This window comes from Bufo bufo, chromosome 9, assembly GCF_905171765.1.
Source record: "Bufo bufo chromosome 9, aBufBuf1.1, whole genome shotgun sequence".
NCBI classification, from domain to species: Eukaryota; Metazoa; Chordata; class Amphibia; order Anura; family Bufonidae; genus Bufo; species Bufo bufo.
The window spans coordinates 89,380,312-89,406,194 of record NC_053397.1 but is presented as its reverse complement, the minus strand read 5'-3'; the positions used below and the strand labels follow the sequence as shown (position 1 = coordinate 89,406,194).

Sequence of the window (25,883 nt, the reverse complement as noted above, 5' to 3'; positions counted from 1 at the left end):
ATACTGACCAGAGACTGAGAGGCGGGACTCCGCAGCACACCAATCCAATGCCAAGGGTAGGTTCACACCGGATCCGGCCTACTGCCATTCTCTGCTGGACCTCGGGTGGACAGCCTGAATTTCAGGTCCCATTGGAGCGAAACGGCTCAACTGAAAAGTAATTGCCCAGCGCTGGAATCAGGGTCTCTGCCACCCCAGACTGGGCAGCAGACACCTGTGTTCAATTCCCTTTGGAGGGAACCTGTCATCCACTTCATGCTACCCTCACTGACATACGAAGTCAGTGCCGCCCGTCACTCATGGGCTAAAGAGGTTTGACAGGATTTTAATACTAACCTAGACGAAGCTCAGTCCCATTCAAGCGAATGGGGCTGAGCGGCAATACCAAGCACAGCGATTTTCAAACGGATGGCGCTGTGCTAGGTGAGCTGCGAGGAGTCTAAGAAGCTGCGGTGAGCACCGCCGCTTCCTCCTAAAGCTGATTGTGGGGGTACTGGGGGTCAGACGCCCGCCAATCTCATACTGATAACCTAGCCTGAGGACAGGCCATCAATATAATAATCCCAGAGAACCTCTAAGTGGTTGCTGAGCACTTACTGTATAATGGTGGCAGCCCATACCAAAGAGTCGTCCATGAGCTCTGGCTCTCTTGTCAATGATTGGCAGCATAAAGTTGGTTAGAGGTTCTCATCACCCAGAATACCCATTTAAAGGAGTTGTCCCATTACAAGAATTTATCCCGTATCCACAGGAGTGGATAAGTGTCTTATCAGTAGGGATCCGACCGCTGGGGCCACTGCCAATCATGAGAATGGGGCCCCTTGTTCCCCTGACTGGAGCAGCAGACTCGCATGTATGTCCACTGTGTCATTCAACCGTACGAGACCGCCAGAGTTAGCAGAGCGCTTGTACTGTGGACAGGGGCAAGATGAAGGTTTTCACGTTACACCCAGAAACGTAAATGGATTTTATGTGACAGATAAACACAAAGTAACAAGTATTTGTGAAGTGAACAGAAAATACATGGTTTTCAACATCTTTAATAAATACAAATCTGGACACTGTGGCGTGCATTTGTATTCAGCCCCCCTGAGTCAGTACTTTGTAGGACCACCCATCACTGTAATTACAGCTACAAGTCTTGGGGTATGTCTCGGCCAGCTTTGCACATTCTTGCCTATTCTTCTGTGCAAAATAGCTGAAGCTCCGTCAGTCCCAATAACATACATTTAAGCTTTTGGGTGTAATGTGGAAAAGTTCAAAGGGGTATGAATACTTTTTCACAGCACTGCTTTATATATACACACCCAGTATAGATTATGGAGCATCCACCTAAATGCAGAAGCCTCCATCAGGGGGACGTCCGCTCCCAGTACATGCAGCTGATATTACACCACTGATGCCACCAGACACTGGCACCGTGCATAGCCCAGGGCACACATCTGAGACGACAGAGCTCCAGCACCGGGTGGCTCATTTGCACATCGTGCCATAAATAATTGAACAGGCTGGCTCTCCCATCTGGATAGGCGGCCCCTTTCCCAGTCCCATTCTAGGGGCACTCCGTACACCAGCAGCACTGAGCCCTTCCAGAACACATACAACAAAGGAAATGACATTCTGTCCCAGCCGGAGAGGACAGAAGGGGTGGGTGGGATCGCTCTCTCAGCTGACACCCCCCCCCCCCCCTACTCCCACTGCGTGCTCACTATCTGGCAGACAGCCCCCTCATCCTACTGACTACAACAACAGCTCACTATTTTGCAGCTCGGTCACTCCCTGCAATAGAGAAGCTGAGCAGCGTCATAAGAAAAGCGGCATCAAGGGGCAAGGAAGAAAACAGGATATTATCATCAGGAAGAGCTTTCTAGTACAAATGTGCCAACATCCCAGGTGGTAAAGGGGCATCCAAAGTGACCCTTAGCGAGGACTCAGCTATAAATGGGCAAAGCAAGCATTCACAAGGGAGAAACATGTATCAGTCCGTACGTTAATGCCCATCTTGCCGTGTTGTGGGCAGTCTGCCATATGACAACCCTGCATTCAGCACACAAGAGCTTGATGTGTGACTGTAACCAAAGCTCTGGAGACACGTCATACCTTAGAAGCAATTGTCTTATAAGCAGTTCGCAATGCTAACCCCCAGAGACCCATCTATGGAATACTGTTTCAGGTCCTTGCCCCTCATCAGTACAGGGCAGGGTGCCTGTAGACATTTCCCATGGCGCAGTCAATGAGATTGGGGTCTCTTCAATGAGAACCAGCGCCGCCCTAAGCAATTTCCTAACAATCACATTACTGGGACTGCTCCTTACATGCCATAGTGTTCTATGGGGGGGTTTATTGCAGCCAGTATTCTGCCACTCACCGCGGTACATTGGGCAAGCCCTCCATTCACAGTACACAGGCTACGGGGCCAGGGAAGGGTACGGGCTGATCCACACGACCGTGCTCAGTCCGGGAAACACAGTCCACAGAGTATGGATAGAGTCACAGAATACCGGCTACAATAAACCCGCACCCCCACCCCCACCACTGGATCCATTCACTCCAGTACAAAGTGGGATTCCAATAACTTTCTAGAAAACTGCTCATAATGCAATTCCTCACCATAAAAATAAAGGGGAAGATTTATCAAACTGGTATAAAGTAGAACTGGCCTAGGTGCCCATGGCAACCAATCAGATTCCACCTTTCATTTTCCAAAGGAGCTGTGAAAAATTAAAAGTGGGATCTGATTGGTTGCTATGGGCAACCAAGCCAATTCTACTTTATACCAGTGTGATAAATCTTCCCCAAAGTGTCTCCGGGGAATTGCTCCATGAGATAGGACGCCTAAAGAGAAGGATCCCGCAGCTGGAAGAGGGGCACTAAATGTACTCCTAGGGCCTCGTGCACACCAGCGGATTTTGTATCCGTCTCTGATCCGCATTTTTGGCGGATTTTAGACGAAGCACACAGAAGGCGGCCATAGTTTGCCGACCGCAATACGGACACGGTTGTGTGCACGAGGCCTCAGTGTGAGGAACTAAAACTCTCATCAGATGAAATGGCGATCGGACACGTCCAGCATCCACCTCAGTGAAGTCTGCGGATCTCCAGAATGGAGAGGATCTAGAAAGCGTCCTAAGCCTTTGGTACTGCTCAGAGACTGCTGACACCATCCTGGCATATCTCCATAGGGCTGCACGGGTTTCAGGTAACCTATGGACAGGGCCAAACAGGCTTAAAGGGGAACTCCAGGAGAACGGTCACGCAGCGATGGCCTGGAGCCACACCATCCATTCATTCTGTAAGTCAGGTTGTCACACTGGAGCCCTGTGACCCCGCACACATCTATGTCAGACGTCATTTAGGCCGGAGCCCCCCTTTAATCAGGAGGCTCTGAGGAGCCATCAACATGTCAGCTCCGGTCCTCCGGCAATGTGCAGGGAGGAGGACACAGCCTCCCTCCACGGCTGCTACCTGGTTTCCAGTCTCCGGTCCCAGAATCCCGGCCGGCTTTGTTGTCTCCGTGAACCCAGCTAGCCAGCCGTGGACCGCGTCCCTCCCAGTATAAGCCCCAGTGCACGGGCCGCGCCGCCCTGTCGCTGCGTCTCTTTTCTCTCAGGTTGCGGTTGTCAAGCGGAGCTGCCGGTAACCAATCACAATCCGGAGAGCCAGGACCCCGGGCAGAGCTGGCTGCAGTTTTGCCTGAGAGGGTGTGGTACAGATGATGGGGATGTGAGGGAAGGGATGTGGGTCACGTGACCGCTAGAGTGAGTGAGATGCTGAGAGCAGCGCTGCCTGTTATTATACTGTCAGACAGGGGGGAGAAGCGGCGGCCGCCTGTGCCCGTCCTCCGGTGTACAGACATCCCAACCTGCAAAAACTCATTTCAGGGAGGTTTTCTTTTTTTTTTCTTTCACGAACTTTTTATTACATTTTCCAGACATATGCAGTATCTGCACACTTTGCTCTATGGTGTGGAGGACTGGGCTCATTACCCTGCCCCAAATTATCATATTTATGTATATGATTAAAGGGATTCTGTCACCACCTATAAGCCCTGTGAGCTAAACATCTGCTCATGTCCAGGGTGGCATTCTGATTTCTAAGGTGGCCTTATAAAAGCTATTTGTGGCTTTATTCTGCGGAAAAACAGGTTTTACTAACCTGTCAATCATTGAATTAAGGTGCCCAAGCAGGGGAGGTCTGTGGATGCATGGTGCCCGGCCGCACGCATCGCCGTTCGTGCCCAGCGCCGCCTTCTACTCCTCAGTGCCGCCTCTCCCTCTCCCTCCATCCCTCCGCCTCCCCCTCCTCCCGCTTTGAGATCCCGCGCGTGCGCACAGGCTCAGCCTGATGCGCCGTTGCGGACTGCTGGCATCGGCTTCTTCTTGCACTGTGCGCACGCGCCGGGAAGGGGACACTGCTACAGGTTGCCAGAAAGGTTTACTGCGAGTAAACTAGAGATGGAAAGTTCGGATCTTTCACATGAATCGGTTCATTTGAATCAGTTCATTCAAATTAACCGATTCATGAATCGAATCTTCGGTTCGTTCACTGAGCTGACAAGAAGCAAGTGAACCGAAGCTTAGGTTGCGCAATGCGCATGCGCGGATGCTTCCATTCACTTGCTGACTCGCTGAGTCGGCTCTTGGTCTGAGTCAGGAAGTTTATTCTTTAAAGGGTTTCTATCACTTTGTTTCACCTATTTAGCTTTCAGACACTAGCGATCCGCTAGTGTCTGCTTTATCTAACCATCCTAATATAAGAGCTTATTGTCCTGCCGTTTAGCTAAAAAAATAACTTATATAGATATGCAAATGAGCCTCTAGGTGCTATGGGGGCGTGATTAGCACCTAGAGGCTCCGTCTACCTTAACAAACTGCCGCCGCCCAGCGCGTCCCTCCAGCCCGCCCATCTCCAGCTGAAGCGATCCTCTCCGTGCGCGTCTCTGTTCTGCGCATGCGCAGTGAATGTCTGATGCTTCCCTGCTCAGACATCTCCACTGCGCCTGTTCCTCGGAGCACTATGACGTCATCGGCGCAGGCGCAGTGGAGATGTCTGAGCAGGGAAGCGATCAGACATTCACTGCGCATGCGCCGAACACGAGGAGCATCGCATTCCGGAGGAGATGGGCGGGCTGGAGGGACGCGCTGGGCGGCGGCAGTTTGTTAAGGTAGACGGAGCCTCTAGGTGCTAATCACGCCCCCATAGCACCTAGAGGCTCATTTGCATATCTATATAAGTTATTTTTTTAGCTAAACGGCAGGACAATAAGCTCTTATATTAGGATGGTTAGATAAAGCAGACACTAGCGGATCGCTAGTGTCTGAAAGCTAAATAGGTGAAACGAAGTGATAGAAACCCTTTAACCACCTCAGCCCCCAGTGCTTAAACACCCTGAAAGACCAGGCCACTTTTTACACTTCTGACCTACACTACTTTCACCGTTTATTGCTCGGTCATGCAACTTACCACCCAAATGAATTTTACCTCCTTTTCTTCTCACTAATAGAGCTTTCATTTGGTGGTATTTCATTGCTGCTGACATTTTTACTTTTTTTGTTATTAATCGAAATTTAACGATTTTTTTGCAAAAAAATGACATTTTTCACTTTCAGTTGTAAAATTTTGCAAAAAAAACGACATCCATATAGAAATTTTGCTCTAAATTTATAGTTCTACATGTCTTTGATAAAAAAAAAATGTTTGGGTAAAAAAAAAAATGGTTTGGGTAAAAGTTATAGCGTTTACAAACTATGGTACAAAAATGTGAATTTCCGCTTTTTGAAGCAGCTCTGACTTTCTGAGCACCTGTCATGTTTCCTGAGGTTCTACAATGCCCAGACAGTACAAACACCCCACAAATGACCCCATTTCTGAAAGTACACACCCTAAGGTATTCGCTGATGGGCATAGTGAGTTCATAGAACTTTTTATTTTTTGTCACAAGTTAGCGGAAAATGATGATTTTTTTTTTTTTTTTTTTTTCCTTACAAAGTCTCATATTCCACTAACTTGTGACAAAAAATAAAAACTTCTATGAACTCACTATGCCCATCAGCGAATACCTTGGGGTCTCTTCTTTCCAAAATGGGGTCACTTGTGGGGTAGTTATACTGCCCTGGCATTCTAGGGGCCCAAATGTGTGGTAAGGAGTTTGAAATCAAATTCTGTAAAAAATGACCTGTGAAATCCGAAAGGTGCTCTTTGGAATATGGGCCCCTTTGCCCACCTAGGCTGCAAAAAAGTGTCACACATCTGGTATCTCCGTACTCAGGAGAAGGTGGGGAATGTGTTTTGGGGTGTCATTTTATATATACCCATGCTGGGTGAGAGAAATATCTTGGCAAAAGACAACTTTTCCCATTTTTTTATACAAAGTTGTCATTTGACCAAGATATTTATCTCACCCAGCATGGGTATATGTAAAAAGACACCCCAAAACACATTCCTCAACTTCTCCTGAGTACGGGGATACCAGATGTGTGACACTTTTTTGCAGCCTAGGTGGGCAAAGGGGCCCATATTCCAAAGAGCACCTTTCGGATTTCACTCCTCATTTTTTCCTGAATTTGATTTCAAACTCCTTACCACACATTTGGGCCCCTAGAATACCAGGGCAGTATAACTACCCCACAAGTGACCCCATTTTGGAAAGAAGACACCCCAAGGTATTCCGTGAGGGGCATGGCGAGTTCCTAGAATTTTTTATTTTTTGTCACAAGTTAGTGGAAAATGATGATTTTTTTTTTTTTTTTTTTTTCATACAAAGTCTCATATTCCACAAACTTGTGACAAAAAATAAAAACTTCCATGAACTCACTATGCCCATCAGCGAATACCTTGGGGTCTCTTCTTTCCAAAATGGGGTCACTTGTGTGGTAGTTATACTGCCCTGGCATTCTAGGGGCCCAAATGTGTGGTAAGTAGGTAAATGACCTGTGAAATCCGAAAGGTGCTCTTTGGAATGTGGGCCCCTTTGCCCACCTAGGCTGCAAAAAAGTGTCACACATCTGGTATCCCCGTATTCAGGAGAAGTTGAGGAATGTGTTTTGGGGTGTCTTTTTACATATACCCATGCTGGGTGAGATAAATATCTTGGTCAAATGCCAACTTTGTATAAAAAAATGGGAAAAGTTGTCTTTTGCCAAGATATTTCTCTCACCCAGCATGGGTATATGTAAAATGACACCCCAAAACACATTCCCCAACTTCTCCCGATTACGGAGATACCAGATGTGTGACACTTTTTTGCAGCCGAGGTGGGCAAAGGGGCCCATATTCAAAAGAGCACCTTTCGGATTTCACAGGTCATTTTTTACAGAATTTGATTTCAAACTCCTTACCACACATTTGGGCCCCTAGAATGCCAGGGCAGTATAACTACCCCACAAGTGACCCCATTTTGGAAAGAAGAGACCCCAAGGTATTCGCTGATGGGCAAAGTGAGTTCATGGAAGTTTTTATTTTTTGTCACAAGTTAGTGGAATATGAGACTTTGTATGAAAAAAAAAAAAAAAAAAAAAATAAGCATTTTCCACTAACTTGTGACAAAAAATAAAAAATTCTAGGAACTCGCCATGCCCCTCACAGAATACCTTGGGGTGTCTTCTTCCAAAATGGGGTCACTTGTGGGGTAGTTATACTGCCCTGGCATTTTCCAGGGGCCCTAATGTGTGGTAAGTAGGTAAATGACCTGTGAAATCCTAAAGGTGCTCTTTGGAATATGGGCCCCTTTGCCCACCTAGGCTGCAAAAAAGTGTCACACATGTGGTATCGCCGTATTCAGGAGAAGTTGGGGAATGTGTTTTGGGGTGTCATTTTACATATACCCATGCTGGGTGAGAGAAATATCTTGGCAAAAGACAACTTTTCCCATTTTTTTATACAAAGTTGGCATTTGACCAAGATATTTCTCTCACCCAGCATGGGTATATGTAAAATGACACCCCAAAACACATTCCCCAACTTCTCCTGAGTACGGCGATACCAGATGTGTGACACTTTTTTGCAGCCTAGATGCGCAAAGGTGCCCAAATTCCTTTTAGGAGGGCATTTTTAGACATTTGGATACCAGACTTCTTCTCACGCTTTGGGGCCCCTAGAATGCCAGGGCAGTATAAATACCCCACATGTGACCCCATTTTGGAAAGAAGACACCCCAAGGTATTCAATGAGGGGCATGGCGAGTTCATAGAAATTTTTTTTTTTTGGCACAAGTTAGCGGAAATTGATATTTTTAATTTTTTTCTCACAAAGTCTCCCGTTCCGCTAACTTGGGACAAAAATTTCAATCTTTCATGGACTCAATATGCCCCTCACGGAATACCTGGGGGTGTCTTCTTTCCGAAATGGGGTCACATGTGGGGTATTTATACTGCCCTGGCATTCTAGGGGCCCTAAAGCGTGAGAAGAAGTCTGGAATATAAATGTCTAAAAAATTTTACGCATTTGGATTCCGTGAGGGGTATGGTGAGTTCATGTGAGATTTTATTTTTTGACACAAGTTAGTGGAATATGAGACTTTGTAAGAAAAAAAAAATAAAATTCTGCTAACTTGGGCCAAAAAAATATCTGAATGGAGCCTTACAGAGGGGTGCTAAATGACAGGGGGGTGATAAATGACAGGGGGGTGATCAATGACAGGGGGGTGATCAATGACAGGGGGGTGATCAATGACAGGGGGGTGATCAATGACAGGGGGGTGATCAATGACAGGGGGGTGATCAGGGAGTCTATATGGGGTGATAACCACAGTCATTGATCACGCCCGTGTAAGGCTTCATTCAGACGTCCGGATGCGTTTTGCGGATCCGATCCATCTATCAGTGCATCCGTAAAAATCATGCGGACATCTGAATGGAGCTTTACAGGGGGGTAATCAATGACAGGGGGGTGATCAGGGAGTCTATATGGGGTGATCACCACAGTCATTGATCATGCCCCTGTAAGGCTTCATTCAGACGTCCGGATGCGTTTTGCGGATCGGATCCATCTATCAGTGCATCCGTAAAAATCATGCGGACATCTGAATGGAGCTTTACAGGGGGGTAATCAATGACAGGGGGGTGATCAATGACAGGGGGGTGATCAGGGAGTCTATATGGGGTGATCACCACAGTCATTGATCATGCCCCTGTAAGGCTTCATTCAGACGTCCGGATGCGTTTTGCGGATCGGATCCATCTATCAGTGCATCCGTAAAAATCATGCGGACATCTGAATGGAGCTTTACAGGGGGGTAATCAATGACAGGTGGGTGATCACCACAGTCATTGATCATGCCCCTGTAAGGCTTCATTCAGACGACCGGATGCGTTTTGCGGATCCGATCCATGTATCAGTGCATCCGTAAAAATCATGCGGACATCTGAATGGAGCTTTACAGGGGGGTGATCAGGGAGTCTATATGGGGTGATAACCACAGTCATTGATCATGCCCCTGTAAGGCTTCATTCAGACGTCCGGATGCGTTTTGCGGATCCGATCCATCTATCAGTGCATCCGTAAAAATCATGCGGACATCTGAATGGAGCTTTACAGGGGGGTAATCAATGACAGGGGGGTAATCAATGACAGGGGGGTGATCAGGGAGTCTATATGGGGTGATCACCACAGTCATTGATCATGCCCCTGTAAGGCTTCATTCAGACGTCCGGATGCGTTTTGCGGATCCGATCCATCTATCAGTGCATCCGTAAAAATCATGCGGACATCTGAATGGAGCTTTACAGGGGGGTAATCAATGACAGGGGGGTGATCACCACAGTCATTGATCATGCCCCTGTAAGGCTTCATTCAGACGACCGGATGCGTTTTGCGGATCCGATCCTTGTATCAGTGCATCCGTAAAAATCATGCGGACATCTGAATGGAGCTTTACAGGGGGGTAATCAATGACAGGGGGGTAATCAATGACAGGGGGGTGATCAGGGAGTCTATATGGGGTGATCACCACAGTCATTGATCATGCCCCTGTAAGGCTTCATTCAGACGTCCGGATGCGTTTTGCGGATCCGATCCATCTATCAGTGGATCCGTAAAAATCATGCGGACGTCTGAATGGAGCTTTACAGGGGGTTGATCAATGACAGGGGGGTAATCAATGACAGGGGGGTGATCAGGGAGTCTATATGGGGTGATCAGGGGTGATTAGGGGTGATCAGGGGCTAATAAGGGGTTAATAAGTGATGGGGGGGGGGTGTAGTGTAGTGTAGTGGTGCTTGGTGCTACTTTACTGAGCTACCTGTGTCCTCTGGTGGTCGATCCAAACAAAGGGGACCACCAGAGGACCAGGTAGCAGGTATATTAGACGCTGTTATCAAAACAGCGTCTAATATACCTGTTAGGGGTTAAAAAAAACACATCTCCAGCCTGCCAGCGAACGATCGCCGCTGGCAGGCTGGAGATCAACTCTCTTACCTTCCGTTCCTGTGAGCGCGCGCGCCTGTGTGCGCGCGTTCACAGGAAATCTCGCGTCTCGCGAGATGACGCGTATATGCGTGACTGTGCGCAGCGCTGCCACCTCCGGAACGCGATCCTGCGTTAGGCGGTCCGGAGGTGGTTAAAACCCTGTGTAATTATCTACCCCACTGTAGGGAAAAAAAAAAGCATCCAGGGGGGGTGAATTTAACACTGGGGTAAATAATATAATTAAAATGGAGGGTTAAATGTGTAAATGTATTTTAAAAAAATACATCTCTCTCAATAGTTATATAGCTACTGAATGAGATAGAGGAAGGGATGCCTTTAACATATATATCTCCTTGAGAAGCCAATTTGACCCTAAAGGGTTAATTCAACCTGTAATCTAAACTCTGTGTCCTGTCACTTCTCTTATCTCTCTGCTCTTCTATCAGTGAACCTTTCCAGGATATATTGTCTCACATGCCGGCGTCAGGGAGCCGCTATCTAATAGCGGGAGACTCCCTGAACGTCCGGGAGACTTGAGATCCCTGGGTGTATGCCCCGCTCCTGTCCGCAGTCTGCTCTTAGCTGTTATTATACTGTCAGGGAGGAGAAGAAGCGGCCGCCTGTGCCCGTCCTCCGGTGTATGCCCCGCTCCTGTCCGCAGTCTGCTCTTGGCTGTTATTATACTGTCAGGGAGGAGAAGCGGTGGCCGCCTGTGCCCGTCCTCCGGTGTATGCCCCACTCCTGTCCGCAGTCTGCTCTTAGCTGTTATTATACTGTCAGGGAGGAGAAGCGGCGGCCGCCTGTGCCCGTCCTCCGGTGTATTCCCCGCTCCTGTCCGCAGTCTGCTCTTAGCTGTTATTATATTGTCAGGGAGGAGAAGTGGCGGCCGCCTGTGCCCGTCCTCCGGTGTATGCCCCGCTCCTGTCCGCAGTTTGCTCTTAGCTGTTATTATATTGTCAGGGAGGAGAAGCGGCGGCCGCCTGTGCCCGTCCTCCGGTGTATGCCCCGCTCCTGTCCGCAGTCTGCTCTTAGCTGTTATTATATTGTCAGGGAGGAGAAGCGGCGGCCGCCTGTGCCCGTCCTCCGGTGTATGTGTAACCACTCCCACAACACTATTCTCAATGATACAAAAAACTATATTCACAATGAAACACATCACTTTTTTCTTAGGATCTACCTGGCCCTAAACCTCATCCCCAGAGGATTAACCCACATTCCCCAACGATCATATCTTCAACACAGACTGGCTATACATCAGTGATAACTGATCCCAGTCCCTCATGAAGATCCTTATAGCTAAACGTAGAAACAAAAGTAGAAACCTTGCCACTTATCTCGACTACCACCTCAAGAAAAACAGAGCTAGCCCCAACACAAGTCCACCCCTAAACAACCTAAAAGAACACCTAAGAATATATGAATACAATCTAGTACATCTAAATGCACCAAACTCCTTAGAGACCTTAGGGACTACAGCAACAACCTAGTAAGAACCTGGGAAAGGAAACCCCGTAGAAGAGCCCTTACACACCAAACCCTCCCAGAAGAAAACCCCTCATCTAAAACCTTTCCCCTGAACACTAGACAAAACCCCAAACATACTAGACACAACAACAACAACACAGAAATAAAAGGGAAACCCAAAACCTACACCGAGGCTGTAAGCAGACAAGAAGTTAATAGAAACATAACACGAAACAATAAGCAGAATAGGTACAACCCCCCACCAAATCCGCCCAAATTACTACCAACCATTCCATTTCCCATCTACAGGAGAGAACAACAACATAACATCCTCCCTACCACCAACAACCCCCCAAACAACCAAACACCAACACACGAATACTACCCAGATTTATCTATCTACACCACACCTCAGGCAACCAACAAACAAGGATCCAACACCCGGCCACACCACACACCGGGAGCCACGCAGGCCAAAAACATACCCGCACATATCTCACCGCTTGCCCATCAACTCCCCCTTCAAAATCTTAGTACAACAGAAACAGATACGGATGAAGATTTACCACATCCATTATCCCCACTAAATATTACCACCCACTCAGTCAGCTCATCCTACCCAAGCCCAGACCAATATTTTTTAGACCTACCCCCCACTCTAACAGAAAGTCCTCTCCTAGAGCAGCTATCTACACTCAACAAGACAGGACCAAGGGGGGGTTCTCCTTCATTCACAGTACCACCACCCTGCTTAAACTTATCCAGCACACAAATCCTAAACACACTCATTTCCACACCAGGCCCTTCCCACCCCACTCAATCCAAACTACAGGAACCACTAAAAATCACCAACTTTTACAGCCCCATCCCGAACCCCAAAAAAGACCAAACCCCGCTACAGAGGATGTAGAGGTGGCAGGAAACAGTCTACCAACAAACTAAAAACCCAATTATGATAAAATCAGAATCTGACACACTGAAAGAAAAAGGTATCTTCAATCTGTCTGGATATAGCCTAAACGAAACAGAAATACAACTACTAAGCAAGAGCCTATCTTTCTGCTCTACCAATAAACCAGACCTTTTCAAGCTATTCGTAGATCTCAATCAATTTATCTTAGAAGATTAACTCTCCAGCGCCACTTCTGTATCAAAAATTGCAGAACAAATACAAATAAAAGCCCCAACACCGATGGTACAAACGATGCAATAGTAACATAGTAGTAACATAGTACAGTTCGGCCTGTTATCCTGCAAGTTGATCCAGAGGAAGGCAAAAAACCCTGTGAGGTAGAAGCCAATTTTCTCCACTTTAGGGGAATAAAAAATTTCTTCCCGACTCCAATCAGAATACCTCCCTGGATCAACGACCCCTCTCTAGTAGCTATAGCCTGTAATATTATTACGCTCTAGAAATACATCCAGGCCCCTCTTGAATTCCTTTATTGTACTCACCATCACCACCTCCTCAGGCAGAGAGTTCCATAGTCTCACTGCTCTTACCGTAAAGAATCCTCTTCTATGTTTGTGTACAAACCTTCTTTCCTCCAGACGCAGAGGATGTCCCCTCGTCACAGTCACAGTCCTGGGGATAAATAGCTGATGGGATAGATCTCTGTACTGACCCCTGATATATTTATACATATTAATTAGATCTCCCCTCAGTCGTCTTTTTTCTAAAGTGAATAACCCTAATTTTGATAATCTTTCAGGGTACTGTAGTTGCCCCATTCCAGTTATTACTTTAGTTGCCCTCCTCTGAACCCTCTCTAGCTCTGCTATGTCTGCCTTGTTTACAGGAGCCCAGAACTGTACACAGTACTCCATGTGTGGTCTGACTAGCGATTTGTAAAGTGGTAGGACTATGTTCATATCACGGGAATCTATGCCCCTTTTGATGCAACCCATTATCTTGTTGGCCTTGGCAGCAGCTGCCTGACACTGGTTTTTGCTGTTTAGTTTGCGGTTTATTAAAATTCCTAGATCCTTTTCCATGTCAGTGTTACCGAGTGTTTTACCATTTAGTATGTACGGGTGACTTGCATTTTTCCTTCCCATGTGCATAACCTTACATTTGTCAGTGTTAAACCTCATCTGCCACTTATCTGCCCAAGCCTCCAATCTATCCAGATCCCTCTGTAGTAGTATACTGTCCTCTTCAGTGTAAATTACTTTACACAGTTTAGTGTCATCTGCGAAAATTGAAACTTTACTATGCAAGCCTTCTACAAGATCATTAATAAATATATTGAAGAGAATAGGGCCCAATACTGACCCCTGAGGTATTCCTCTAGTGACAGTGACCCAATCTGAATGTGTACCGTTAATAACCACCCTCTGTTTTCTATCATTGAGCCAGTTACTTACCCACATACAGATGTTTTCTCCCAGTCCGAGCATTCTCATTTTATATACTAACCTTTTATGCGGTACAGTGTCAAATGCTTTGGAGAAGTCCAGATATACGACATCCATTGATTCGCCGCTATCAAGGCTAGAACTTACCTCCTCATAGAAACTGATTAAATTAGTTTGACATGACCGATCCCTCACGAAGCCATGCTGATATGGCGTTATTTGCTTATTTCCGTTGAGATGCTCTAATATAGCATCTCTCAGAAAACCTTCAAACAGTTTACCCACAACAGATGTTAAACTTACCGGCCTATAGTTTCCAGGCTCTGTTTTTGGCCCCTTTTTGAATATTGGCACCACATATGCCACGCGCCAATCCTGTGGGACATTCCCTGTCAGTATAGAGTCTGCAAATATCAGAAATAAGGGTCTGGCTATGACATTACTTAATTCCTTTAGGATACGGGGGTGTATGCCATCCGGTCCTGGCGATTTGTCTATTTTAATCTTTTTAAGCCGCTAATGTACTTCTTCCTGGGTCAGACAGGACACTTTTAATGGGGAATTTATTTTTGCATTCTGCATGTCATCTGACAATTTATTTTCCTCAGTGAATACATTGGAGAAAAAAATATTTAACAGCTTTGCTTTCTCCTCGTCGCTCTCTGCGACTCCCCCCTCATTACTCTTTAAAGGGCCAACACCTTCAGCTTTATACTTTTTAACATTTATATAATTGAAGAACATTTTAGGGTTGGTTTTACTCTCTTTGGCAATTAATCTCTCGGTCTCTAGTTTGGCCGCTTTTATTTGTTTTTTACATGTTCTATTTTTTTCCTTATAGTTTTTCAGTGCTTCCGTGCTACCCTCCTGTTTTAGTGTTTTATATGCTTTCTTTGTGTCATTTATTGCTTTCTTTACAGTTCTATTTATCCACATTGGTTTATTTTTGTTCCTTAACCTTTTATTACCATACGATATGTACCTCTGACAATGAGTTTTTAGGATGTTTTTAAAGATATCCCATTTTGTGTCTGTATTTGTGAGGACTTTGTCCCAGTTAGTTTGGCCTATGGCCTCTCTTAGTTGGCTAAATTTAGCTTTTTTGAAGTTTGGTATTTTTGTTCCTCCCTGTAGAAACGCTCTTTTGAATGATAATTGGAAGGTTATTACTTTATGGTCACTATTTCCCAGGTGTCCCCCGACCTGCACGTCTGTTGTTCTGTCAGGTCTATTGGTTAATACTAAGTCCAGTATGGCCGTCCCTCTAGTCGGGTCCTGAACCAGTTGGGAGAGGTAATTGTCTTTGGTTATAGCCACGAACCTGTTTCCTTTATGAGATATACAAGATTCAGTTTCCCAGTCTATATCTGGGTAGTTGAAGTCCCCCATAATAACCACCTCATTATGATTTGCCGCCTCGTCTATCTCGTTTAGTAGTAGATTTTCTGTGGACTCTGGTATATTAGGTGGTTTATAGTAAACTCCTATTAGTAATTTATTGTTGTTTTTAGCTCCATGTATCTCTACCCATAGTGACTCCACATGTTCATGTCCCTCACTTATATCTTCTCGGACTGTGGGCTTTAGACAGGACTTTATATAAAGGCAGACCCCTCCCCCTCTCCGGTTTTGACGATCCTTTCTAAACAGACTGTAACCTTGTACATTAACTGCCCAGTCATAGCTATCATCCAGCCATGTCTCAGTTATTCCCACTATGTCATAGTCCTCCTCACACATCACTAATTCCAGTTCACCAGTTTTATTAGTCAGGCTTCTGGCATTAGTATACATACATTTGAGAGGTTTATGTATATTTTTTACCCTACACCTTTCCTTCTGAATTGTTCTAGTCCCTCCTTCCATTCCTCCCCCATTCTTATTACCTTGCCCCCGGTCTCTATCTGCACTATCTTCCCCTCCTATAACGTAATTACCCTCCCCCCCAGTCCCTAGTTTAAACACTCCTCCAACCTTCTAGCCATCTTTCTCCCCAGCACAGCTGCCCCTTCCCCATTGAGGTGCAGCCCGTCCCTACGATAGAGCCTGTTGCCGATAGAAAAATCGGCCCAGTTCTCCAGGAACCCAAACCCCTCCATCCTACACCAGTTCTTGAGCCACTTGTTAATCTCCCTAATCTCCCATTGCCTTTCTTGTGTGGCTCGTGGTACAGGCAGTATTTTGGAAAATACTACCTTAGAGGTCCTTGCCCTCAGCTTTTGACCTAAATCCCTGAAATCATTTTTAAGGACTCTCCACCTACCTCTAACTTTGTCATTGGTTCCGATATGGACCATGACCGCTGGATCGTCTCCAGCCCCTCCCAGTAATCTGTCAACCCGATCCGCGATGTGTCGAACTCTAGCGCCAGGAAGACAGCACACTGTTCGGCGATCACGGTCTTTGTGACAGATTTCCCTATCTGTTCCCCTAATAATGGAGTCTCCCACTACCAGCACCTGTCTGGCCTGCCCTGCTCTCCTGGTTCCCTGCTTACTGGAGCTGACATTCCCCTGACTGGCAGAGGAAGTGTCTGGCTGCAGCAGTGCCGTCCCCGGACTGACATCCCCCTCATCTGCCAAACGTGCAAACTTGTTGGGGTGTGTCAGATCAGGGCTAGCCTCCCTGGCACTCTTCCCTCTACCCCGCTTTCTAACTTTTACCCAGCTAGCTACCTCACTTTCCTCAGCCTCCTCTCTGTCACCCTCCCCCTCATCTACCCCAAAGAGTGCTTGCTCCTAATCAGCATTAACCACAACACACGAGACACAGACTCCAGAACCAACTATCACCATAAAACCTCCATTAAAAAACAAATCCTCCTACTATCCTCTGGAAAGCAGAGGCTCGCACCTAGAAAGCTATTACAATATGGTTCTAGATGACCTCAAACGTGCATTTCCCCCAACCAAAGGCCCCCCAAAAAAAAGCATTACGCTAACCAGCCCAGACAAATCCAAGTCAGCACCAAACAAACCAGATAACCTCAACAGCAACCAGAAAAAGCCCTAAAAAGGTTAAAAGACAACCCCAACATCGTTATAAAAAGCGCAGATAAAGGAGGAGGAATAGTTGTCCTCAACGCGGATCAGTACGAAAAAGAGACCCAGATAATCTTGTCAGACACCAACTACTATAGACCAATCACAGAAGATCCCACCAAAAACTACAAAACCCAACTTCATGACCTAATAGAACATGGATCATCACAAGGAATCCTAGATAAAAAAGAACAGAAATACCTCAAAGTATCCCATCCAGCCATTGCTCGATTCTACTACCTCCCCAAAATACATACAGTTGCAAGAAAAAGTATGTGAACCCTTTGGAATGATATGGATTTCTGCACAAATTGGTCATAAAATGTGATCTGATCTTCATCTAAGTCACAACAATAGACAATCACAGTCTGCTTAAACTAATAACACACAAAGAATTAAATGTTACCATGTTTTTATTGAACACACCATGTAAACATTCACAGTGCAGGTGGAAAAAGTATGTGAACCCTTGGATTTAATAACTGGTTGAACCTCCTTTGGCAGCAATAACTTCAACCAAACGTTTCCTGTAGTTGCAGATCGGACGTGCACAACGGTCAGGAGTAATTCTTGACCATTCCTCTTTATGCTTCAGAACTCATTGGACGGCGCTTCACAGTGCAGATGGACAATGACCCAAAGCATACTGCAAAAGTAACCAAAGAGTTTTTTAATTGAAAGAAGTGGAATGTTATGCAATGGCCAAGTCACTCACCTGACCCGAATCCGATTGAGCATGCATTTCACTTGCTGAAGACAAAACTGAAGGGGAAATGCCCCAAGAACAAGCAGGAACTGAAGACAGTTGCAGTATAAGCCTGGCATTGCATCACCAGGGATGAAACCCAGCGTCTGGTGATGTCTATGCGTTCCAGACTTCAGGCTGTAATTGACTGCAAAGGATTTGCAACCAAGTATTAAAAAGTGAAAGTTTTTTTTTTCTAGGGGCGTGTCCTGACTATGGCGGAGTAAACACGCGTCTCTGAGAGCTCCTGCCTTGAGAGGGAATTTGCAAGCGTTCCTAACTCACCAGTGCCTGGCTTTCAATTTCCGATGGTTCGGGCGAGAAGGGGTTCGACAGCTGGTCCCCCTAGTACTCCCACAGACGTGAAACACAAGGGCATCCAGCAGTTTTTCGCTTCGGAGGGGCAGAAGGTAACAGGCCGCGACTCCGGCGTGGCTGCTCCCCCACAAGCAGCACGCAAACTTAACATCGCAGCGCCCCCGTACAAGCCCGAGGCCCGCTGAGAAAGTCGAGAATATACGTCTCACTATGAGCCAGTCTCAGTCGCCTGCCACGGGTCGGAAGAGGGACTCACCGTTGCCTCACTCAGCCCATGTTGTGAATGGAGGAGACACGAGGCAGGCGCTATCTTGCCAGGCCGCACGAGATCCCATGCCGCCGACTCAATCATCAGTGCCTCCGCACCCGCAAGCCCTTTCCCAGTCCACTCCTCCAACAGAACCGGATGATCCATCCTGGGACTGGAGAGCTCATGTTCGGCAGCTGCCGACCAGACAGGAAATGGAGCAATTCATAGCACGTCTAGAATCTTCATATAAGCAAGAGCTCCATACCCTGTCTACCAACCTACAGTTAGTTGAGGAGAGGGTGGAAGATGTTTCCTCTCACCAGGCTGAATTGTCCTCCCGACTGGATGAAGTGGAAGATAAAGGCCTTCAAAGAGATCAACATATTAGCCCAATAAGGACGTCACGGTTTGTGGCAACTATAGGCCGATATCACTAATAAACTGTGATATTAAAATCTATTCAAAGATTCTGGCGAATCGGCTGCGGTTGATCCTGCCGAAGTGTATTAGCTTGGATCAGGTTGGGTTTGTCCCGGGCAGAGAAGCCAGAGACAATACCATCCGCACTATCACATTGATCCACCAAGCTCAGGAACAGCAAAGTCCCCTATGCCTGATGTCTGTTGATGCCGAGAAGGCATTCGACAGGGTTCACTGGTGATTTATGATGGCTTCCTTGCAGCATCTGGGAAAAGGGATCAGATTTTTAGAATATGTATCAGCTTTATATACCCGCCCCACAGCTAGGGTAAGAATTAATGGTATCCTTGCACCTTCTTTTGAGATCCATAATGGGACGCGTCAGGGGTGCCCGTTATCTCCTCTCTTATATGTGCTTCAAATGGAGCACCTAGCGCAGGCCATTCGTCTCAACCCAGATGTCAGGGGTATCAGCATCAAGAGTAAACAGCATAAATTGGCGTTGTATGCTGATGACTTGCTCCTATACGTGTCGACCCCCCATATTTCAATTCCATCTCTACTCCGTGAGTTTAATAGATTTGGACATCTGAGCAATTTTAAGGTGAACCTCTCAAAGACGGAGTTATTGAATGTATCTTTGTGGATTTAAACACCCTCCGAGACAACTTCTCCTTTAAATGGCAAGAGCAAAGTTTGGTGTACTTGGGTGTCCAGATCCCTGCGCAGCTACATTTGCTCTTCCCGCTTAACTACTTGCCACTGCGGAAGAGGACATTGGTAGATATGCAAAAATATTCCCTTAAAAAGCTATCCTGGTTTGGTCGTATGGCCGCCTTTAAGATGGATATCCTACCGAGGTTTCTATACCTCTTCCAAACTGTCCCTGTGCATGTGCCTAGGTCATACTTCCGAGAATTACAAAAAGGGCTGAACAAGTTTATATGGCAAGCCAGCAAACCCAGATGGCAGAAACAGGTCCTGACTAAGCAGAAATCCTTAGGAGGTTTTGGCCTCCCCGATATGTCCATCTATCATAGTGCTACTGTGCTCACCAGACTGAGGGACTGGCTACATAAAGACTCTCAGAAATTGTGGGTTGGCCTGGAACAATCACTATCTCCTCTGTCTCTTCAGGCGTTGCCCTGGATTGCTTTAGATGATAGACCATCCACTGATAGATGGCCATATTTGGTGAGGCATGCCCTGGCTATCTGGGATTACTGGATATCCTCGTCACAGATATCCGCCAGACCCGGTCCTATGACTCCGTTGCATAGCAACCCGGCATTTTCACCGGGCCTAACCCCCTCCTTATTCCTCATTAAAGTTGCTCGAGATACTACTCTACATCAGATGTTTCCTTCAGTTTCTGATCAATGTTGGAGGTGTGAACGGGAGAGAGGTTCTATGCTTCATATCTGGTGGGACTGCCCGTTGATAAAGCCTTTCTGGGAACAGGTTTTAAAGATATACACTGAGTACTCTAGTAAGTCTATACCTAATACACCCCAAATCACTCTGCTCTCACTCCTTCCGGGTTCCATTTCACAAGTTAAGAAGGGGGCACTACGGCTCTTTTTGGCTGCGGCGCGTATGGTAATTCCGAGACATTGGAAAACCAGTTCCCCCCCCCCCCCCCCCACTCTGTTAGAATGGGCAAATGAATTGAAACACATTTTAAGGATGGAAGAACTGATGGCAGACAGTCAAGAAAGGGGTGAATTATTTCAGAACAGATATACCTCTCTGACTTTATTTTTGGATTCTCAGGGATTTAGGAATATGTTGTGATCCTGTGGTTATTCTTATACAGTTTCCGGCAAGTGTGTCTCGATACTACTTATACTCCCCTCCCACCCTTCCCTCTTTCCTTTTGTGTCCTATATGTTTTGTTCGAACTAGGAATTAACTTGATACAATCTTATGCCAGATGCTATCGCTCATGAGTCTGCAGGCCTATGACGAGTCTTATATTACTACAAGATGTTATTCTTCCTTACTAGTTATATTACATTGTACACTCATAATATGGCTGTATTATGTGGGTCCTGCGCGACCTATTGTTGGGCTTTGCCCGTACCATGTGTTCTGCTATCTTTTGCTGTAACATGTCACTTGAAAAAGAAAAAAAAAAGTAAATAAAATCAGATTACACATAAAAAGTGAAAGTTTGATTTATGAATATTATTCTGTCACATTACTTTTGGTTCCGTAACAAGTGGGAGGCATATATGTAAACTGTTGTAATTCCTACACCGTTCACCTGATTTGGATGTAAATACCCTCAAATTAAAGCTGACAGTCTGCAGTTAAAGCACATCTTGTTTGTTTCTTTTCAAATCCATTGTGGTGGTGTATAGAGGCAAAAATGTTAGAATTGTGTCGATGTCCCAATATTAATGGACCTGACTGTACATATTTTTCTTAAAATGGATTTTATCCTTAAGAAAGTATTTCCAGTATACAACCCCACCATCACCCCCGATTTTAGACTTCTCATTAGTTTTTATCCTTTCCTATCCCTCAACATCTTATATAAATATATCGATATATATATAGATATAACTACATATATCTTTATCAGAATATACAACAGCACATCAAAATACTCAATTCACACAGATCATGATGTGGATGCACCCCCCTATTTGATATCTTTTAGTCAATAGTCCAGACACCCCTATGATGTCAGGTAGAATAAACCCCAATATCGATTTTTCTATATCCATTTTTTATATAAATTTTTTATATCGAATTTTTATGCCCCACACAGAAAAAACTAACCCAATGATTTTTTATTAGAAAGACCACTATAAAGATACTCCTATCGGGTCCTTTTATGCCCCCATAACGAAAAAACCACAAGTGACATATAAAAAGATCGGAAGAATGAACATTGAAGTTCGCACTGGCCGGAAGATCTGCATGCGTTCCAGCTTGGAACGCTATACCCCACTTCCGGACATGCGCACCGTCCACACAAACAACTCCCGAAAGAGACAAACAGGGCCGGACGCCGCGATGCGCTCCAGCCTGGAGCGCATCAAGTTCCGGTCATGCGCAATAGCGTGGCCGAACAGATCGGATTTTGGCGTTTTTTTCCCCCTGTGGGCAGTCCCCTGGTATGTTTTGGCGCCCTTTTACCAATAAGGCGCCATTTTAACAACAGTTTAAGAGCATAATAAGGGTATAAATACCTGCTACCACAGACAGACCAAATATTGCTCCTGATGAAGGGACGTGCCTGTCCCGAAACGCGTTGAGCCGGATTTCTACATGTATTGCAAAGACAAGTGAATAGAAGCACCCGTGTGATTGGCTGCCTTCATCCGTTAAGATTCTAGAAGCGATCCAGGCTGGGGGGGTGTTTGGTTTACAGGTGTATTATGCTTATCCTGGAAAACCGCCCGCCTTGTGAAGTGAGTAAATAAGCGTATGATACTACAGTACTTTTTATTACATGTACTTGTATCCTTTTAAAACAGATTTTACCTATTTGTTACAACTCACTTGCCCCACTACACCACACTATGTCGTGTATGACACTACAGAATACGGTCTCTTAGGCACTTGAGACAGAATGTAGTGTACTTATGCTCATCCATTCCGTATTTGTTCCTACCTTGCGTGTATATCTTTATATATTTTTTATATATTTTATATCCTATATATTATATTTTATATGTTTTTTAGATATCAACACATTTTTTGTATATCCACATATTTTTTATTACACTTTTTTACAAATTTGAAGTTAGTGTAAAATCCACTATACCATTAAATATCCTGACACTGACCTACCACTATTGGCGCTAAAAAGGGTTTCTCCAAGAACAGGCGAGATTGAGGTGGTACCAATACCCATCAGTCCCCCTAATTCGGCATACTCTCGTATGTGTAACATCCTAGAGTTATGTTACTAAACTCTTTTCCCCCACTACTATTTGTTGGTAACATCTGCATTGTCATCCTGTGTAATTTAACATCACATTCCTCACAAATGTGCATTTTCTAAGCCTGTTACATGTATTTGCTGTAATTTCCATGTACACCAGCAGGTGGCAGCAATGTGTTAGCAAGGTCTTAGGTCAGTTTAGCATATCTAGACTGGAATAGTACATTCCGGTTTAGCTCCCCCTCTATGAGCAGAGTGGGCTGGCCCATGTCCTGTCTCATGGGGAGTAAAGGAAGTTAAGTTTAGTGTGCCAGCCACCTGGGCTAGGGGAAGGCTGTGCTGGTAGGAGCTCCCAGAAATAGGGATCCCAAGCCAGGACCTTGTCTTGGTTGAGACCAGAGATCATTCCCAGTCTGAGCCCTTCAGCCTCAGCTGGTTGACCAGCAAGCAGCCATCTCCATAACTTCAGGACGAACCATTCCCTGTGAGCATAACTGTGAGTAACATCCAGAGACCAGGAGAAGCCAAATTCCTCCTCAGCTAATCAGTCCCATACACAGCAGAAGATATAGATTCCTGCCATATTCTCCAGGCATATGATAGAAGCAGAAGAGATAGTAATCCCTGCCATATATTGCCAATACCTGCTGGGACCCAAGACTATTGCTGTATCTCATGTGGATTAATGCTGCCTCCAGTAAAGACAAGTTGAATTCTATTTCACCACTGAAGAAGGGGAGAGCCGTCCCTGAAACGCGTATGGCATTGGAATATGACCCTTTTCTATGAAGAACGGATCTTATCATAGAAATTAACAGTGCACTGTAAGACTTTTATATCACCTTCGAGAGTATCGATTGTTTTAACGAAGATACCAACCAAGAAAAATCGAAAGCTCTGCCCTGCCTGCTGATCACGTCATTTCCGGAATTTCGAATTATTCTCCGGTTGTAATCTTCGAATACACGTGGGACGCCGACTGTGAGATAGCCGGGACGCCGGCACCCAGCGGATCCCGATAAACCAGACGGACCAGCGAGGAAAAAGTGAAGGTAAACCCACAAACAGTGGGTTATCAGAACTGGTTCTAATTTTTAGAAGACCAGATAATAATATCGCACGAAAGAAAATCGATTATATTGAAAAGTAAAACCAACTACTTTCATTTCTCCAATACCACTGATATCAGTGCAGCGGTGGATAACAGTCTCCCCGAATTTTTTTTATATAAGGGACAAAATTAATGAAGTGACTTTTTATTACCTACCATCAAGGAACTTCCTGTGAATTGAGATAGATGACCTTTGGTATAAGGCGCTCCATGAATCTTTAAAGGTGTATTCAATTTTATGTTACAATCATCGATGATATATTATGCGAATTTATTGACCTTTTAGTGAATTATCGAATGTTCATTATATCATACCAAACATATCTTTTTTATTAATAGAGTAAGATTTTACCTGTTTATGTTATTTATATGTATAATAAATTCTGCTGTTTTGAACCTAGCCATTTTTCTCCATATGTTGAGTGTGCCAGTCTTTTGGTATTAGAAATTTTTTGCATTTTTGAAGGGCGAGTCAATTTTGACTTGAGCACCTTCCCGTGATTGTGAGAGGGTGAGCTATTTCCTAGATACCTCTATTGACTTATATTTCAAGTCTGGATCTCATTCATTGCTACCAAAACCCTCAATTACTCCTACTAGCAACACACTCATTTATTGCAAGTCAACCAGGAGTCCAGCCGTACCAAGGTAGGAGACACCGTTGACACTATTACTACTACTACACAGAGACATTACCCCACTCTGGCATTCCTAACCTGGTACGTGAGTTGCAACACCTTAAAGGGCCCTGAGACTGTACCCTGCGCACGCTGCAATTGGTGTCACAAACAAAAAACATAGACTATTATACCCATATCCGGACCTACTGCATATTTTGGCGTCCGGCTCATTGCATATGCCCCGCTCCTGTCCGCAGTCTGCTCTTAGCTGTTATTATACTGTCAGGGAGGAGAAGCAGCGGCGGCGGCCGTCTGCGCCCGTCCTCCGGTGTATGCCCCGCTCCTGTCCGCAGTCTGCTCTTAGCGGTTATTATACTGTCAGGGAGGAGAAGCAGCGGCGGTGGCCGCCTGTGCCCGTCCTCCGGTGTATGCCCCGCTTCTGTCCGCAGTCTGCTCTTAGCTGTTATCGGCGTCTGACTGGAATTGGACTCATTCTTGGAAGGTTTTGCTCTCATGAGCTCGTTATATACCTGTAACTAGGGATCGACCGATATTGATTTTTTTTAGGGCCGATACCGATAATTTGTGAACTTTCAGGCCGATAATTTATACCGATATTCTGTGAAATTTCATTAAAAAAATATATAATTCCTACACACATCTGCTGAAAATGAATATTTTTATTGTTAATGTGTATTTTTATTTTTTTGGTAAATCTTTCTTTTTTATTTATACTTAATATTTTGGTGTTTATTTTTTTACTAACTTTTAGCCCCCTTAGGGACTAGAACCCTTGTCCTATTCACCCTGATAGATCTCTATCAGGGTGAATAGGATCTCACACTGTCCCTGCTGCCCTATGCTTTGTGCACACAGCAGCATGGAGCTTATCATGGCAGCCAGGGCTTTAGTAGCGTCCTGTCTGCCATGGTAACAGATCGGAGCCCCAGGCTTACACTGCTGGGGCTCCGATCGGAGGAGGGGACCCTGTGGCCACTGCCACAAATGATTGAAACTGGGGGGGCTTGAGTGGGGGGGGCGCACTGCGCCACCAATGTTTTTAATACTGGGGTGGGGGGCATACTGCGCCACCAATGATTAATACTGGGGGGCGCACTGCGCCACCAATGAACATAAATCTCTCATTTATTCATATACAGGAGGCGGGAGCTGGCTGCAGAATCACATAGCCGGCTCCCGACCTCTATGAGTGGTAGCTGTGATCCGCAGCACCTAAGGGGTTAACTACCGCAG

The 25,883-nt window shown here is 45.6% G+C and overlaps 1 protein-coding gene across 2 annotated transcripts in view; it reads right to left on the bottom strand.

Moving 5' to 3' along the window:
- The window catches only part of WDR47 (WD repeat domain 47), a 66,015-nt gene extending 62,405 nt beyond the window's left edge, over positions 1-3,610 (bottom strand). For both annotated transcript variants that reach the window (XM_040406996.1, XM_040406997.1), the window contains exon 1: positions 3,466-3,610. The gene's annotated coding sequence lies outside the window, so the exon portion shown is untranslated. The remainder of the gene's footprint in view (positions 1-3,465) is intronic.
- Between the last annotated feature and the right edge of the window lie 22,273 nt (positions 3,611-25,883).